At 51.5% G+C, this 17,918-nt stretch overlaps 1 pseudogene; it reads left to right on the forward strand.

The window, feature by feature from the left end:
• Window positions 1-3,606: 3,606 nt before the first annotated feature.
• Window positions 3,607-5,925, forward strand: LOC136454580 (two-component response regulator ORR24-like; annotated as a pseudogene).
• The last annotated feature ends 11,993 nt before the right edge of the window (window positions 5,926-17,918 follow it).

Below are 17,918 nucleotides of genomic sequence, written 5' to 3' on the forward strand. Positions count from 1 at the left end.
ATAGGTTCCACTAGGGTATGACTTCACATGAGTATCAAGCTCATCTCCCTCGATGCACCATCAATCACATTATGTGGTAGTCCCTTTCTAAATTGACATGCCAAATTGTTAGACACATGGGCATAGACCAGCGGTATCACTCTAGAGTTTCTTAGCTTTCTAACAGACTTCAACCGCCACTTTATATGCCAAGTTGACTTCATGTTGTCTGTAGAATTATTCGCTTTGATGATCACACTGTTTGATTGCCATAGTTCATGGAAACGGCTGGTATATGTTTTTCAACCACCAGCAAATCATAAGGAATTCAAGAACCAATTCGACATCAACAGTGACAATGTCTAATGATGTGAATTATGTTTCCAATGTTGACCTTGTCAAGATAGTCTACTTGCAAAACTTCTATGAAACAGTGTCACCTCCAAGTGTAAACGTTGTTCACTTGTGGCATAAATGCCATATTCAATAAGCTCCTTCATCTTCACTAGTTGAGCACTTGCATCACTTGCCAAAGGCCATCTCCCCTTCATGGCTTTTATGTCTTGCTCAACCTAGTGTGTGGGTGGACTAAACAACTCTTCATCTCACATAAAACACATTAGTCTATCTAAGGTTGTCACTCAATTATCAAAACCAAATTGAGACTTCCAAACCCCCATGATGCTCGACGAGGTGCATGTCAAGAAGCAGGACTTGGCCGTCTTCCACAGTGCAATCGTGAGCATGGAGGTCAACCCCAAGATGCGCCCGTGCCCATCCACTATTGCCTAGAACGTCGACCGGATCGGCTAACCTACTTGATTCTCAATGCGCGAGTCGCACACCCGGCCCTCACGCCCAGGACTATTTTGGCAAGCTATGAGTGAACCACCCAACACCAACCTCGTTTGTGTCCCATGTGGATGGCCCCAAGCAAGGCAGGCAGGAGCAAGAGAATGGTGTCACCAACCTCAACCCCGACACACATCACGCAGGAGCAGGCATCCAAGTAAGAGGGCTAGGACCAAGTAGCAAAATGTAAAGGTAACAAATGTGGCATGGCATACAAGGAAACAAAAATAAATCTAAACTGTTATCTAGCACAAGTTAGAATGACACGGTCTCCTAGATTACACTTTGATCATTTATTTGCTTTATATTATATTATTTATGCTTATAAACTTATAATCATTGGATAGTATAATTCCCTACAAATCTAATCATATAAAGTTTGTATTATAATAGTTAAAAATTATTAGCCTAATTATTGGTCAAAGTTTTAAAAGTTTGAATCTTGATATGCGTGTGCGCCAGATAAAATAGAACGGAGGTACTAGTATTTAAGAAACTCATATTGTTTAGGCACCGTTCGCTTCGCTGAAAAAACAAGTTGAAACACTGTTCTGACTGATTTGTTGTGAGAGAAAAACACTATTCCGGCTAAAAAGATAAGCCAAAAAGTATGGATTATAAGACAAGAGAACAGGACAATTCTCATTTTTTCAAGAAGTCAAATGAATTGAAGTTTGACCAAAGTTATAAAAAAGTACTAGCATTTATAATGTAAAATAAGTATCATTAGATTAATTATAAACTATATATTTTCATAATATAAACCTATTTGTGACATAAATGTTAATATTATTCAATATAAATTTAGTTAACATTGAGGTAGGTTGACCAATACTAAAACAATTCCTATAGTTGTATATTTTATAGGACGGAGGGAGTACAAGGGATGATTATAAGTTTCAGCGGTATTGAAGGAATTTTATTGTATTCAATTCGAACCCTAGATCATGGTTCCGGAAAAAAAGAAGCCCATAAAGTGTGAACCAGAAAGGACTAAGTTGAAGTTTTTAGAAAAAAGGGCTTACGTTGGATTATCTCTTTTATATTACGGAAAGACTAGCGCCCGGACCGCGCCTGCTCTGCCCTGGTCACTCGGATTCGTGCATTGCCCGCGTCAGCTCTGCTTCCCACACGCACGTTCGAACCACTCCCTTCCACTCCACTGCCCATGCCGCCCCGATGGCTCGGCCCCATCTCTTCCACACCGCCGCCTCGCCCACCTCTTCCACACCACTTCATGCTCACCTCGTCCACACCGCTTGGATGACTCCCCTGCCACTTCCACCCCGATGTCGTGCGGCCTGCGTCTTCTCCCCACATCGACACCGCCATGGCTCCCGCACTAGCTCTATCTTCCTCACTCAACAACCCTACATCCAGATCTACTTTCGCAACACTCAGATTAAACAACTGCAACATACGTTTCAAACATATGAAACATTTGGAACATACATTTGCAACATAACCATTACAACATATGCAACATCCAGGTAAAACACTTGCAACATGCGTCTGAAAACAGATGAAATATTTTGAATAAACTCTTGCAACATACATGTATAGCCATTACAATATGTGCAACATTGAGAAACTACCATTGCAACATCCATATGAAACATCTGAAATATACGTCCGAAATATCTGAAACACTTGAAACATGCATTTTGCAATATAGGGAAGGCCGAGGCCGGTCGATTCCAGGCATTGGGGTGGAAGCCAACGGCGAGCGGCGGTGCGCGAGCGCCACCAGCACCAACAGCAGCGCGCGAGCACCACCATCATCTGCACCACTAGCATCGGCCTTTGGCTCAGCCAGGCAGGCTGCCCGCGCGACGGGTGGGAGCAGGCTGCCCGCGCGACAGGAGGGAGCAGGCTGCACGTGCGATGGGAAGGAGCAAGTGAAGCAGATTGGGGCGGCAACAGCGAGGGCGGGGGGAGACGCGGGTGCCGCTTGGATGACTCCCCTGCCTCTTCCACCCCGATGATGCGTGGCCTGCGTCTTCTCCCCACATCGACGTCGACATGGCTCCCGCGCTAGCTCTATCTTCCTCGCTCAACAACCCTACATCTAGATCTACTTTTGCAACACTCAGATTAAATAACTGCAACATACGTTTGAAACATATGAAACATTTAGAACATACATTTACAATATAACCATTACAACATATGCAACATTCAGATAAAACACTTACAACATGCGTCTGAAAACAAATGAAACATTTTAAACAAACTCTTGCAACATACATGCATAGCCATTATAACATGTGCAATATCGAGAAACTACCATTGCAACATCCGTATGAAACATCTGAAATTTACGTCTGAAACATCTAAAACACTTGAAACATGCATTTTGCAACGTAGGGAATGCTGAGGCCGGTCGATTCCAGGCATTGGGGTGGAAGCCAATGACGAGCGGCGGTGCGCGAGCGCCACCAGCACCAGCACCAACAGCAGCGCGCGAGCACCACGTCATCAGCACCACTAGCATTGGCCTTTGGCTCAGCCGGGCAGGCGACTCGCGTGATGGGCCGGAACAGGCTGCACGCGCGACAGGGGGAGCAGGCTGCGCGTGCGACGGAGGGAGCGAGTGAAGCGGATTGGGGCGGCAACAGCGCGGGGGGGGGGGGGGGGGGGGGGGGTTGTTTCAGGGACGGACTCCTACATTAATGTAAAAAAAAAGAAACGAGCAGGAGGATGGGTACGGTTGTACGGATCGCACCAATAACCGCCCAACGGATCTGCTATATAACTGTTTACCTAGCTAGATGGATGGGTACCGTCGTACGGATCGTACCAACAGCGCGCGCTCAGCGTGGTTCGTTCTCCCATCCCACATGGAGTCCCGGGAGGTGAAGGCCGAGCAGCGGCAGCAGCCCGTGACGCCGAAGAAGCGCAGGAGACCGAAGCCGGAGAAGTCCGCGCAGGCGAACGGCGGAAGCTCCAGCTCGGCCGCCGAGTCGTCCCCGCTGAGTAGAACGTCGTCGTCGTCACTTCCGAGCAACGACGCTGACGGCAAGGGTCAGCAGCAGCAGCAGCATCAACAAGCCGGAGGCGGGAAGAGGCCGAGGCTCGTGTGGACTGACGAACTGCACGACTCGTTTGTGAAAGCATACGACAGCCTTGGGGATGGTATGGTAGCATACTGTCACATGTTCTAGCTCGTCTTGCTAATTTAATCTTGATTCAGCAACTAGCGAAGGTCTTGACCAGGATCTATCCTGTGAAACTTTAACCAGCATTCACTTTCAAACTATTTACTATTAGCCTATGATCATACATACATTTGTGTAGATTTAGCTTGTACCTACTTTTATGATCTCATAGATCTATTAGATGTCTGGATTATCCTCTATATAGATGGTACAGTATATAAGCTACACTCTGTCTGGATTATATATAGAGGCTGTGCCCAGGAGAATATTGGAGAAGATGAACGAGAAGATGAACGTTCCTGAAGTTAGCAGAGAGAAAGTTGCAAGCCACCTTCAGGTGATTACTATACTAGCTAAATGCCTCTTTTTATTACAAACTAAATTAAAAACTGGATATTGCACCTTTTTTACTGATATAAGATCGGTTCACGAACTGCATGCAGAAACATAAATTGCATCTGAGACGTCTAGCTGAAGAAGCTTCAAGTCATTCCCCAACCGAAGAAGCACCGGCGCCCTCCCACCCTCTGCGTTCCCTTCCTCCAAACACTCGTTTGGCAGAGGTGTCTCAGGCACAGCTGGAGCTTGTGCAGGTACTCCAGCAGACACCGCCGGATTGCTTGGGCAGAAGCAGCAGCAGCATTGGAGCAAACCTTCAGATTGTACAGTCGATCCAGCAGCAGCTCTGTGGACCTCCCATCATGGAAGGAAGACAAGCACAGCCTGCTCAAACGATGCAGCGAGTTCCCGCTGATTCAGGCTGCTCTCCCGTAGGCATGGAAACATCAACCGCAGGTACTGACGACTGATCTAATGTTTGGTTCTTCTTGCTCCCTAGTACTCTCTCTCTCTCTCCCTCTCAAAGATGCAATCCTCGCTTTCGAGTAGTCAAACTGTTTTAAATTTAATGAGACCTAGTATATACAAAAGATACTAGAAACATATGGTACCAATTCCAAAATTGCATCTTTCTGGACGGAGGTTGGATGATGTTTGAGTTGCATTAATTCTGGATTAATTATCCCATTATTATATTGTCGTTGTTCTTTGTCATCCGTAGCAATCTTGGTTCCTGAGGCCAACACAGAGGAGGCAGTGACACGCATGGCGCAGGCTGCCAAGGCTGAAAACGCCGCGGAACCAGAAGAAGCGGCTCCTCGTCCTGGCAGCATCCTTGGACAATTCTGGGCGGTAGGAATTAAGCGATGAACTATATTATCTAATTGTTAATCACAATTGCTACTAGATTATTGAGGAAATAATTGTGATCCCACGGTCATTGTATTGTAGAGCCCGGATAACGAAACTTCCACTTCTTCATGGGACATCTTCGGGCCGGGCTCTCGCGCGGGACGTCACCGAATGAATAGCAGGGCGTCTGTGCCAACGGCGGAAGTTGTGTTAAGCAAGTGGTAATAAGAAGGCCTTCTTCATGGACAGGGAGGGCCTCGGTTTGCTAGCTAGTGTAAGCAAGCGGTAATAAGGCCTTTCGGTTGGGCTTTTTTTATGTCGCGGACTCGTGGTCGGATCTTTCATATATATTTTTTTATTCTTTATTAAGGACGTTGGTTATGTTATGTGTGGAGTCCAATTATTGCCATTTCTCAGTGTTTGGAGAATTTTGTTTCAATTTTATTTAAGTTTTACCCTTTGTTTCGCGTTTACTATTAGGAGTGTCAGGTACCAGTATTAGGGATACCTACCAGAAGGAAGCTGATGGCCGCGAACGTTAACTCGCCCGGATTGTCAAGATCGTATTTTGGTCTCGCCCGATCCCGAAGGTACAGGCTCCGTCCCACCCAACCCCGAGGGTGCGGGCTCCGTGTCGCCAGACCCCGAGGGCGCGGGCTCCGTCACGCCCGACCCCGAGTGCGCGAGCTCCGTCACGTCCGATCCTGAGAGCGCGGACTCCGTCTCGCTAGACGCCTCAAACTAGACGTAGGGACATTCCACCTGAACCAGTATAAACCATTTTGTCCTCTGAGCACACCATCCGGGCCAGACGCGTAAACACAAATTTATTAGTTGGCGGTTCGAAACACCAACAATTGGTGCGCCAGGTAGGGGCCTTTTGCGTGTCTCGTCGTCCACAACAGGCCACGAATGGCTACACGGCGTCAGCTAGGTCCCGGGCGCTCACGTGTGCTTCGGGAGCCTATATTTCTTCGTCACCGCGGAGGGAGAGCTGGCACGGGCTCTCGCCCCCGTCCAACTTCTTCGCTCCACCGGCCTCGACGCAACCGTCGAGGCCCTCAAAGAGCTACAGCTCCTCAGCTTCTATTACGGGAGGCTGGAGCGCCAGCTCGAGCCTTTCTAGGACCCCTACCGTCCCGGGAGAACTTGCGTCGCCTCACCTTCTCATTCGCCAATGTCATGACGTAGCTTGTCGGAGGGGAACCGCTCTCCCCGGAATACCTCACCTGGAGCGTCCCGACAGTGTTTCCGTTGAGCCTGCGCAATGCTGCAAGGACCATTGGTCACCTCATGGCATAGCGCATGCACCCGTCCCCCACGGATGATGAATTCATGGGTATGATGGACTACGTCACGGAATCTTTCCACAACCTTCTCACGGAAGATTCAGAGACGATCGCCGACTCTGACTCCAGCAAGGCAAGCCATCACCCCTTGCGATAATGCTTAATGGCAGGCACCCCCGAGGGATGCATCGAAAGCATCCATGAGGGAGGGGCTACTCCTACGGATAACCCCGACGACGAGGTCGAGGGAGGTGTGGGGGGCCCGCCTCGCCCGTGGGTGGAGCAGTTTAGGGCACGACACAAGGAGATCGAGGATGCGCAACTCTAGTTGGAGCAGGAGCGTGTGGAGCTCAAGCGCGAGATCGAACGTCATGGACATGATGGCTGGGCGCGTGCCATCGCCCACGACATAAACCAGAGGATCATCAAGGATGACGGAGGCCTCCCGCACTTGACGCGAGGAAGCCAGAATATAGCTGCTGTGGTGGCCTTGCTCTGAGGGCTCCCGGAGCCCGCGACTCCTAAAGACCTTCGGGCCCATCACGAGATCCGCACATAGCTCGAGCATGCGGCAGTGCAGCAGGCGGAAAGCTCGTTTTCCCAGCAACGCGAGCTCTATGCCAGTCAGCGTGTGTCTTCGGGACGACATGGCCGGGACGTATCCATCCACTAGGCACCACGCGATGGCGGGGTGCTTGCCATGATCCCAGTGCATGTGTGTCTCTGCCCCAACCATGATGCACGGAACACCCTAGACGCCCGTAGGCGTGGACGGGGGGACAAGAGAGAGGTGGCCGGCCGTAGCTACCACCCTCGTCGTGACGGAGGCTACGACAGCAGCAAGGACCGAAGCCTAAGCCCTCATCTATCGGGGCCCTAGGCTTTCGGCCGGCACATCCTCAACGTGGCTTTCCCGCCGTGGTATCTACCCATCCCAAAATACTCTAGGGAAACGAACCCTAGCGTGTGGCTCAAGGATTACTGGCTTGCTTATCAAGCCGATGGTGCAGATAGTAATTACTTCATTATGCGCAACCTCCCCTTGTTCCTAGCCGATTCGGCACGAACATGGTTAGAGCACCTTTCGCCCAATCGAATTCAAAGCTGGGCGGACCTAAAGGAGATCTTTTTGGCAAACTTCCAAGGCACCTACATGCGCCCTGGGAATCCCTAGGATCTGAAGAATTGCCAACAAAAGTCCTAGGAAACTCTCCGCAAGTACATCCGATGCTTCTCCAGGCAATGCACCGAGTTGCCCGACGTCGCCGACGCCGATGTCATCGGAGCCTTCCTGTCCAGGACCAACTACGAGTCTCTGGTCCACAAGCTAGGACGCAAGGGACCTTGGACCACCAAGGAGCTCCTCGATGTCACGACTAGCCACGCCTAAGGCGAGGAGGCGGTCCAAGCGAATTTTGACCGCCCCAAGGGCAAAGCGAACCAGGACAAGGACGCCGGCGAGCGCACCTCAAACCACCTAAATAAGAAGAAGAACAAACAGTGACACATGGGCTCGCTCATGGCCGCTATCGAGCGGAAAGGTGGCTGAGCGCCCACCGAGGGCACTCCAAACTACTTTGAGAAGCGACTCGAGGGGCCATGCCTGAACCACGCCTTTCTTCATGGTCTATGGTTCCAAAGCAGTCCTCCCGACTGACCTCGACTATGGAGTGCCGAGGGTTAGGGCATATAATGAGCAGGGAGCCGAGACGTCCCTCAAGGACAACATGGATCAGCTTGATGAAGCATGCGACATTGCTCTCCTCTGCTTGGCCAAGTACTAGCAAGCGTTACGCCGGTACCACGGCTGCCGTGTGCGGGGCCTGGCCTTCAACGTCGGGGATCTGGTGCTTTGCCTCATCTAGAGCAATAAGAACCGCCACAAGCTCTCTCCATCGTGGGAGGGACCGTACATCATTGCGGAAGTGCTTCGACCAGGCACCTACAAGCTCAAGTCCATCAACGGCAAAGTCTTCACCAATGCCTGGAACATCGAGCAGATATGTCGCTTTTACCCCTAGTCTATGTGTGTACTTATGAAAATTAAGAATGATATTTCTGAAACGCAAAAACACTTTCTCTTATCAATTTTGCTATCGTTTCCTCGATCTTTAATGGCACCCAACCCCAGCAATGACAAGGGGTCAGGCCTCACTCAGGGGCTGACAAGAATATATCAACTTAGAAACATTCTTTGCGCCTGACCCCCCTTACGTTAAGATCTAGAAGCAAGAGCTGCTGAAACAAACGCTAAGTAAAACTGGTCGGGCCGCAAGAAACCTACGCCCCAGCGGCTACGGCGTTTTTATTCACCAGCGTGATCAGAGTTTTTTCACCCGCACCTCGAGCTTTACAAGCTTAACATCAGAAAGGGGTCAGATCGCATCAACATTTTTATACATAAAAAAAGAGAAGGGCCAAAAGTTTGTTCAACCAAAACAAAAATTAAAAACTTATCCATTTATTACAAGTTCACTGCCCGGCTCATCCAACTAACTAACCCCTCGAGGGGACGACTTCGTCCTCGATCTTTACAACTAGATCCTATGCCAAGGGGGGCACCGTCTCCTCGATCTCCTCCAGCTCGGCCTCGGTGTAGCTAGGTATGAAGCCTTGACTCATCATCGGCAGATCGATGTTCTCATAATGAGAATGAGCAAACGACCGATAAACACCGAAGTGAAGCGCGTGCCTCATGATCTCACGTGCTTGATCCATAATTTGGACAACACAAAACCATGAGCGAGCTTGTCTCCTGCTCTGAGGCTAGCTCAAGGTTGTCGCAGACCAGCTGGATGGTGACATGTAGGGTATCATGCTCGTCGCTCTCCTTCAGGAGGGAGTCCTTCACTTTGCCAAGCTCCTTCTCCAAGTCACCGCTCTTCACCACCTCCACCCCAAGCTTGTCATCAAGGCCTGTCCAAATCAAACACCAACCACGTCAAAAGGCCAACCAAGGATTATAGGAATAAGGACAGCAAGGAAAACCGGAGGCTCGCCTTCCACGTCCACCTAGAGCTTGCGCAACTCTTCGAGTAGCCGGATCACCTCAGCCTCTTGGCTTTGGATCTCTTCCTGGCGCCAACCGACCTCCATGGCGAGCCTGGTGATCATGCCCTTAGCCTCAACCTTTAGGTCCCTCTCCTCCTCAAGCTGGCCCTTGAGGCGGTTGATCCACCATTGGGCGTTGGCGCACTCCTGACGAGCCAAGTCACGCTCTGTGTGGAGCCCTTCTACGGCCTAGAGCAAATTGTCCCGCTCCTTCTGTAGCCGCTCAGACTCCGTGGCATCCACGCGCGTCCTCTCAATTAGGGCTACGAGCTTCTCCTCGGCCTTGTGGGAATCCTCGCGAGCATCCTTCTCCCTAACTCGGAGGTCGGCCAGCTCCCGGGCGGTGGGGGCAAGCTCATCACTCCTGATGGGCGGCGGCAAGCTATGTGGCTATCCCATCACTCCAGTGTGTCTCTATGGCAAGACGGTCCCAAAATGTCCTTCTCACGACAAAGGAATTGGGACTTCTCTCGGCTACAGACCATAAGGGACTACGGAGAGGACAAGACTTAAAGGCGCAGAAAGGGAAAATGAGAGTCAGAAACATGGTCATATCATACCTGGCCAACTGGGGCGATGACGTCATGCAACGAGCTCAGCATGGTGGTCAGGGTGCTAACCGTGGACCCAACCTCCGTGTGGACGCTCGTCCATTCCCTCTCCCCCGCGGCATCGTCAAGGGCAAAAAGTGTCACCCCTAGGTCCTGCCGGTCTGCCCACTAGATCTAGGATCCTCCCCACATGTGCAGGTTGCTGCCCACCTAGACTAGAGACCTGGGTGGCTCCGCGTTGATCCCAAGCGGCGCCGACCCCTCTTATAGCAGCAACTCCTCTGGAGTAGCCCCTCTAGTTGTAGAGGGGGCGGGTGACAAGGACGCAGAGGCATGCCCCATCACCACATCCACTAAAGATGTCATAGATGTGCCCTCTCCCATCTGCCCCACCACAGACGAGGCCACCTACACGGACGATGGCTCTGGTTGCATTGTCTCCGCCTGTGACGTCGCGGCTACACCAGGCCACGCCACAGATGCCTCGGGAGCGTCCTCCTACATCCGCCCTACTGTAGAGCTAGCCACCTATGTGGATGACAGCTCTAGCTATGCTGTTTCCGCCTGTGATGTTGCGACCACCTGTGCGGATGATGGCCCCGGCTGCGCCATTTCTGCCTATGACGTCGCGGACACACCCGATCACGCCACATTCGCCATAGGCACCCCGAACATGCCCTTCCCCATCTGCTCCCCCGTGGATGTAGCCACCAGCATCGCCCCTCCAGTTGACACCACGACCACCCCGGTGCCACTCCCACTCGCCTCTGGCGTAAAGCCAGCCAGCTCCAGACATGTTTGCCGGAGGGCGAGGCTCTTCTTCAGCGCAAGCCTCAGGAGATTCCTATGTCCTCCAACACTGTGAATGACATGATGGTCATTTTATGGCAAAAAATCATTAGAACTAAAGGACGAAAAAACTCTTAACTCACCTCGACGCCACTAGACGATGACATTTTGGGGTTAGTCCGCCTGACCCCGGCTGCGCCTCATCGGCGCATTGCCACTTCGAGCCCTCCATCTGCTCGAAGGGTCCAGTTGAAGTGAAGCGGTCGGTTACCACCGGCTCCGGGGGCACCTCAAAAGACCTGGACGGAGCGGAGCGGTCGGTTCCTGTTGGCTCCATGGGCGTCGAGGAAGGCCTGGACGGGGTGGGGCGGCTTGATTCCTCCAGCTCCAGGGGCACGTCCTCCCCCTCATGCCTTAGGGCATACCACGGGAAAGGCCCCACCTATGGTAGAGATAGGTCCTCATCCCCTCCTCCTAGCTTGTCCCATTGGACGGGCGACCCAGAGCCGTCTATTTCTTTTCTCCTTCCTCCTCCTCCAAACCTTGTTGTCGCCTTCCTCGATACAGCTTCACCCGCTCCTTCGCCCGTCGCTTCGCCTGCTCCTCATTGTTCTTTCTTCCTCTTCTCGTCTATGGCACGGCTCACCGCCATCATGGCCATGTGCTCTAGCAGCGATGCAATGGAGGCCCGAAAGCCCAACCTCATCAGTAGCTAGATGAAGCCCGTGTCCGATTGCATCATGGGATTTCCTAGGATCGAGAACACGACGTCGGACTCCTCCGTCGCCTCCTTGATGCGCTGTGTGACCTTGCTATCATGGAGCGGCCCCTAGGTGAGCACCGTCCTGTCAAGCTATGCGTTGGGCATCATCCCGTACAACGGGAGGGCGCGCACCATTAGCGGCGCCATCCTCCTCGCGTGATACGCCCCGAGGACACCGGCCCCATGAAGACCATGGTTCTTTAGGAGCACGATGGCATCTAGGACGTCGTAGAGCCTTTTTCTTTTCCTTCTTGGGATGTCCCCACCTGTCGGTGCAGGACCCACGGGATACCCCGCAAGGAAGGGAGAAGACCTAGTCTAATTAGGATTCTTCTCCTGTAATCTTAGTAGCAGTATTACTCTATAATCCTACTAGGAACTCTCATTGTAAACCGACTGCGGGACCCACGGGATACCCCGCAAGGAAGGGAGAAGACCTAGTCTAATTAGGATTCTTCTCCTATAATCTTAGTAGTAGTATTACTCTGTAATCCTACTAGGAACTCTCATTGTAAACCGACTAGGACTCTGGCCTCCTGACTATATAAAGGAGGGTAGGGCTCCTTGGATCGTGAGTTCAGAGAACAATTATACAACACAACACTTCACAATCAATCCAACGCAAAGGCTAACGACCGACTGGACATAGGGCTATTACTCGATCAAAGATTGAGGGTCTGAACTAGGATAAATCGACTGTCTCTTGCATTAACCGTCTGAAAGGATCAAGATGCCCAAGAGGGGGGGTGAATTGGGCTAATTCTAAATTTTCTTCCAATAATCAAATCCTATGGATAGCCCAATTAACCCCTTGTGCCTAGAAAAGTGTTTCTATCAAACTAACGCACAAAGGACTTGCAACCTATGTTCCAAACTTACTCTAGCATGGCAATTCTATGAATGTAAAGACAAGTATTGAATTACACAAAGTAGATGCTCAAAGTAAATGCTCAAAGTAAAGAGAGGGAGGAACACGGCGATGTTTTGCCGAGGTATCAGAGAGTCGCCACTCCCCACTAGTCCTCGTTGGAGCACCCGCGCAAGGGTGTAGCTCCCCCTTGATCCGCGCAAGGATCAAGTGCTCTCTATAGGTTGATTCTTTGATACTCCGTCGCGGCGAATCACCCAAAGCCGCTCACAACTTGAGTTGGATCACCCACAAGCTCCGCCGGGTGATCACCAAGCTCCCAACCACCACCAAGCCGTCTAGGTGATGGCGATCACCAAGAGTAACAAGCACGAACTCTCACTTGACCACGCGAAGCCTAATGAGAAGATGGATGCACACTTGACTACTCTTGATTCACTAATGAGGCTATTCTCTTGGATTCTCAAATCTCAATCACCTCACTAGGACCTTGCTCTTCTTGGCACTCACAAATGTGTTTCTCAGCTGTTGGAATGAGCAAAAGTGACTCCACACACGAGTGGAGCTTCTATTTATAAGGCAGCCTGAAAAACGAACCGTTATGAGCTTCTGCGGGGTGACCGGACACTCCGGTCGTGTTGACCAAACGCTCCGGTCATGTTGACCGGACGCTCTAGTCAGTTCAACCCGCGAACCAGTAAAAATGAGCTGACCAGACACTGGCAGGGTCCGGTCAGCACTGACTGGACGCGTCCGGTCGCATAAAACCCTTACTGGAACCTTACTGGACTCGACCGGACGTGTTCGGTCACAGATTCTCTTCTCTGGAACCTTACTAGAGTCGACCGGACACTGCCTTTCAGCGTTCGGTCACATGACCTCTTTAGCGTCCGGTCGCACCGAACGCAGACAGCTGATCAAATGAACTGACCGGACCCTGTGGCCAGCATCCGGTCAGCATTTGACCCTCCATTCACTTCCAACTCTCGATCATATATGAATGAAGTTTGCTCCAAATGATCTTAGGCATTCATAGGAGCTACCTAGAGCTAGTTTTAACAAGTGTGCACCACACCTAACTCACTAGACTCAACTAGGTCAAGCTACTCGTCCATACACCCCTTAATAGTACGGCCAAAGGAAAAACAAAGTCCTGAACTACTCTAAATGTCTCTCCAACTCCAATCGACACTTAGAACTAGTCATCCTTAACCTTGTCGTGCATCCTTTGAAAACCGAAATGATTTCCATCGTAGGGGCATGACATCTTTGATTGCCTAATCGATCTCCATTACCATGACCTAACTTAATTGCCTCTGCAAAACACACGTTAGTCATAGTAATCTTGTATTGTCATTAATCACCGAAACCCAACTAGAGGCCTAGATGCTTTAAATCTCCCCCTTTTTGGTGATTGATGACAATACCACCACGAGTATGTGAAAGAGTGAGGTTTTTGACGGGCTTGGTTCATATAAGCTTTTGTTGGTAAGAACAAAAGTGTTAGTCAAGCTTATATGACCCAAGCCAACATAATGTACTCAAAGGATATGAATTAAGCATGAGTACGAGTAACAAAACTCATTTGCATCGGAGTATAAACGCGGAAGCAAAGGTAAATGAGCATAACACAAGTGATATGACATATACATAATGTAAAGTAGAGAGCACACATGTCATATATCACAATCACGTAGATAACACTATCACATATATATAATAGTATGCATGAAAGTAAGCACACGAATGCATAAGTAATAGTGTATCACACAAATAAAACTCCAAATGTATATAATAAGCTAATACTAGATAACTAGCTCCCCCTAAATCATGCTCCCCCTGAGTCTACATACTCGAACCCTCTCCCCCTTTGGCGTCAAACACCAAAACCTAAGGGTCGGTCGGCGGGGCTGCAACGGATGAGTCGGGCGCTGAAGTACGTGGAGCAAGCTGGAACTGGGCACCATCATCATCTGACCCTGAGCTCTGTACTGACTGACCCTCTATAGCAGGAAGTGTCGCTGAAGTGGTCTAGGTCTGAGCTGGGGCTGGTGCTGCCTGTGAAGCTGCTAGTATGTCTGTCATAGGATCTGACGAGGCGACAGACGAGGGGAGCCTCTGAGTAGTCACTGCAACTGGGGCTGCTATAGAAGAACTTGCGGTATGCATATGAGGCGGTGTAGGCATGCCGGTTAGCTCGCTGAAAGATGCTCCAAGACTCCTGGAGACTAACGTGTCAGGCACAAAGAGCGAGGGTGACTGCTCTGGTGAGAAGCCCATGTGATATGGAGTGAACTGCGGGTCAACCACCGGTGAGGACAACCACTGGGACACCTGAACTGTAGGTGAAGCAAACTGAGCTAGAGGCTGTCCCTAACTCTGAAGCCCGCTGGGCTGTATAGCTAAAGTTGTCGTGGTGGAGGCAGGCTGAGCAAGCTAGGGCAAAGGCTGTGGCAGTGGGGCCCCAAGTGTTGTCACTACATGCTACACAAAGCCCATAAGCTGTTGTTGCATGAGTATCTACTGGTGATGCATCTGCTGCTACTACTGCTGGAGAAGCTGCTGCTGCCTCTGGAACTCGTCCTGACGAGCCTGGAACTATGCGAAGTTGGCAGCGGTCTCCTGTGCCTGTCATGCCTGATCCTGCTGCATCCGCTCAAGAATGGCAATCAATACGGGGTCCGTCTGTGGTGTTGGTGGAGCTGAGCTAGAACTGCCGGCCTCTGCATCATGTCTGCGTGGAGGCATCTAAGGAATCGGTAGATAGTCATCATCCGAGCTATCACTGGACTCGGTCATCTCCTGCTGTGCCTCAAGCTGCTCCTCCTCAGTGGCGGCGATGCCTCTAATGATCTCGTCCTGCTAAGCTGCTGACTCTGGAACATCTGGATGACGACTAGGACAAGCTGGTGCCTATGGAGTGCTGTGCCTGATCCTCTGTGCCATGTTATATGTGGGAAACTCTATGGTGGTAGCCCTGTACTCTGCAACCAACTCAGGGGTCCTAACGTGCACACACTGTAGCATCAAGAAAGTGACCCAATGTGTATAAGGAAGCTGTCGATGACCCTTGAAGCCCTTAGCAATAGTATCCTCCATCTCTGATAGAAGGAGGTCCCAAATGTCAAACACGGTCTGCTGCATCAAGGCATTAAGGAGCTAGAGTTGTAAGCGAGTAAGACCCTCCTTGTATCCCAACCTAGGAAGCAGTGTCCTGATAATGGCCTCTAGCACTCGCGCTATAGGAGTCAAGTCACTGGGGTTCCTGCTCGACCCCTCACCAAACGGCTCCTTGAAGCAATGTCGCACCAGATCTATCGGGAGCACCATCCCTCCATGAGGACGCCTGGGAGACTCCTGCTGTCCATAGCATACCTCATGCAACTTGACAGGCTGATCCTATAGCCTCAGTATCTCTCGGGCCCTGAAGCTCATCACCCGGTAATCTCTGCCGTTGAATGCAAAGTGTATGAAGTTGTGATGCGGATCAACGTAGAGTGAAGCATAAAACTGCCGGACCCAAGATGGTACATATACTCCTGTCCGGCCAATTAGATCTGCAAGCCCCGGCAAATATGACAAGTAGGGGCGGATGTGCTCTCCAGCTGCTGCCACAATAGACTCCAAACTACAGACCCTCTAAGATCTGAACACTATTCAGATATGCATTGTAGAAGTCCTCCTGGAGTGGTGTATAGAACCCCTCAGCTGCTCTCTCATCCCTCCTCGGAGGGAACCACATGTCGAACTCAACAAAACACAACTGGCGAACCTGTCTGGCTGTGGCGGCCCTCAAGTCGAGGTGTACCACTAGAGGCAGACCCTGTGGTCTGGGCGGTGGGCGTGAGCCCCTGCACTGTGTAGCTGGCCTCGGTGGAACTATGGCACTGGTCCGACCAGAGTGGTGTAGCTGGGGTGCCGGCAAGGTCTCCTCGGCCTGCTGACCCTCCTAAGTCTCCTGAGCTGGCTGAGGCTCTACTGGTGGGGGCTGCTGCTGTGCCTCCTGCTGGGACTCCCCTTAAGGATGAGCCTCCTCAATAGCCAGTCGATGTCCTACCATCATGACAGTCCCAGGTGGACCACCATGAAGACGCTTAGCCTCCTCAACTGCTGCCCTCTGTGCTGGTGTGAGCTGTGGATCTGTTATGACAACACCACTGCGAGTGCCTCCTCTCTTGGCACGCTCTGCGGCCTCTGCAACAGCTGCTGCTCTCGCTGTCTCTGCGTCGGGGTACTTGCGCTTCTTGGATGTCACCTGCTTTGTTGACTTGCCTTTCGATCCTGTAGGCTGGCGAGGCGGGGGCCTCCGATCATCATCACCTGGGCCACCACCAACGTTCTTGGTGCGAGCCATCTGATCTGACAAGAGGGTGAACTACCGCTGATGAAGATCAACAGACAAACTGACACTCCCGAGGCTTGGCCTCGATCCTTACTCGCGAGCTTGGCTCCGAGTTGACTGACAATGTCACAAGAACCTCAACGGCACCGACTCGCTGCACGATGGAATAGATGGATATACAAATAAATACGATATATCTAATAGATGCGAAAACCTAGGAAGCAAGCAATGTAGGTACGAAATTGAGACGACGGGCAAGCTACCTGACGAATCGGTGATCCGAGAAAAGGAAAAGGCGTCACGCGGGGGAACCCTCGGAACCGGCTAGGGTTAGGTCAAAAGCCCTGAATGCGATTGGGAATCAGTGCACTGCAATTTGATCTAGGTCACAATTGAAAAGATCAAGATTGAAACAACTGTCTAGCCTTACCAATCAAGGAGGAAATAGGGCTAGGGCGCAAGAGCTGCTGATGTGATGGACTTGGAGGCTGGCCGGAGCGTCTGTGACTGATTGGTGTGGTGGAGGTAGAACGCTGGCTGGCGGCGCTGCAGGCGCACGGTGAGGTCGTGGCTGCGGCGGCACAAGGGTTGCGGGAGGTGCTCGGCCACGGAGCAGGGGCGAGCGCGGGCAAGGGAAGGCGCGGTGACGTGCATGGCTAGGGCATGGTTGCTGGCGTCGCGGTGAGCTTGGGCGCGGGAGCGGCGACGCTGGCACGGGCTCGGCGAGATGCGGCGGCGTGGGCGCGGGAGAACCGGAGGTGGCGGCTAGCAGCGGTGACGTGGTTAGGTCAAGGAAAAGAAAACACAAGGGCTGCGGTTATATGAGGATCCCAAACGCGACAGATAAGGAAACAGAGAAGGAGTCCCTAAGCCGCGCGAGATCCACTGACCGGACGCTCTGGTGGTAGCGACCGGACGCTACCACCCAGCGTCCAGTCGATTCCAGAGAGGTCCAATTCCTCTGGAATCAGGACCGGACGCGTCCGGTGGTCCATGACCGGACGCAGGCAGGGTCCGGTCAGTACAGCTTGTCCTTCCTTCGATCGACCGGACGCTAGATCCTCTCCTAACCGGACGCACAAACG

The sequence above is a fragment of the Miscanthus floridulus genome, chromosome 5 (assembly GCF_019320115.1).
Source record: "Miscanthus floridulus cultivar M001 chromosome 5, ASM1932011v1, whole genome shotgun sequence".
NCBI classification, from domain to species: Eukaryota; Viridiplantae; Streptophyta; class Magnoliopsida; order Poales; family Poaceae; genus Miscanthus; species Miscanthus floridulus.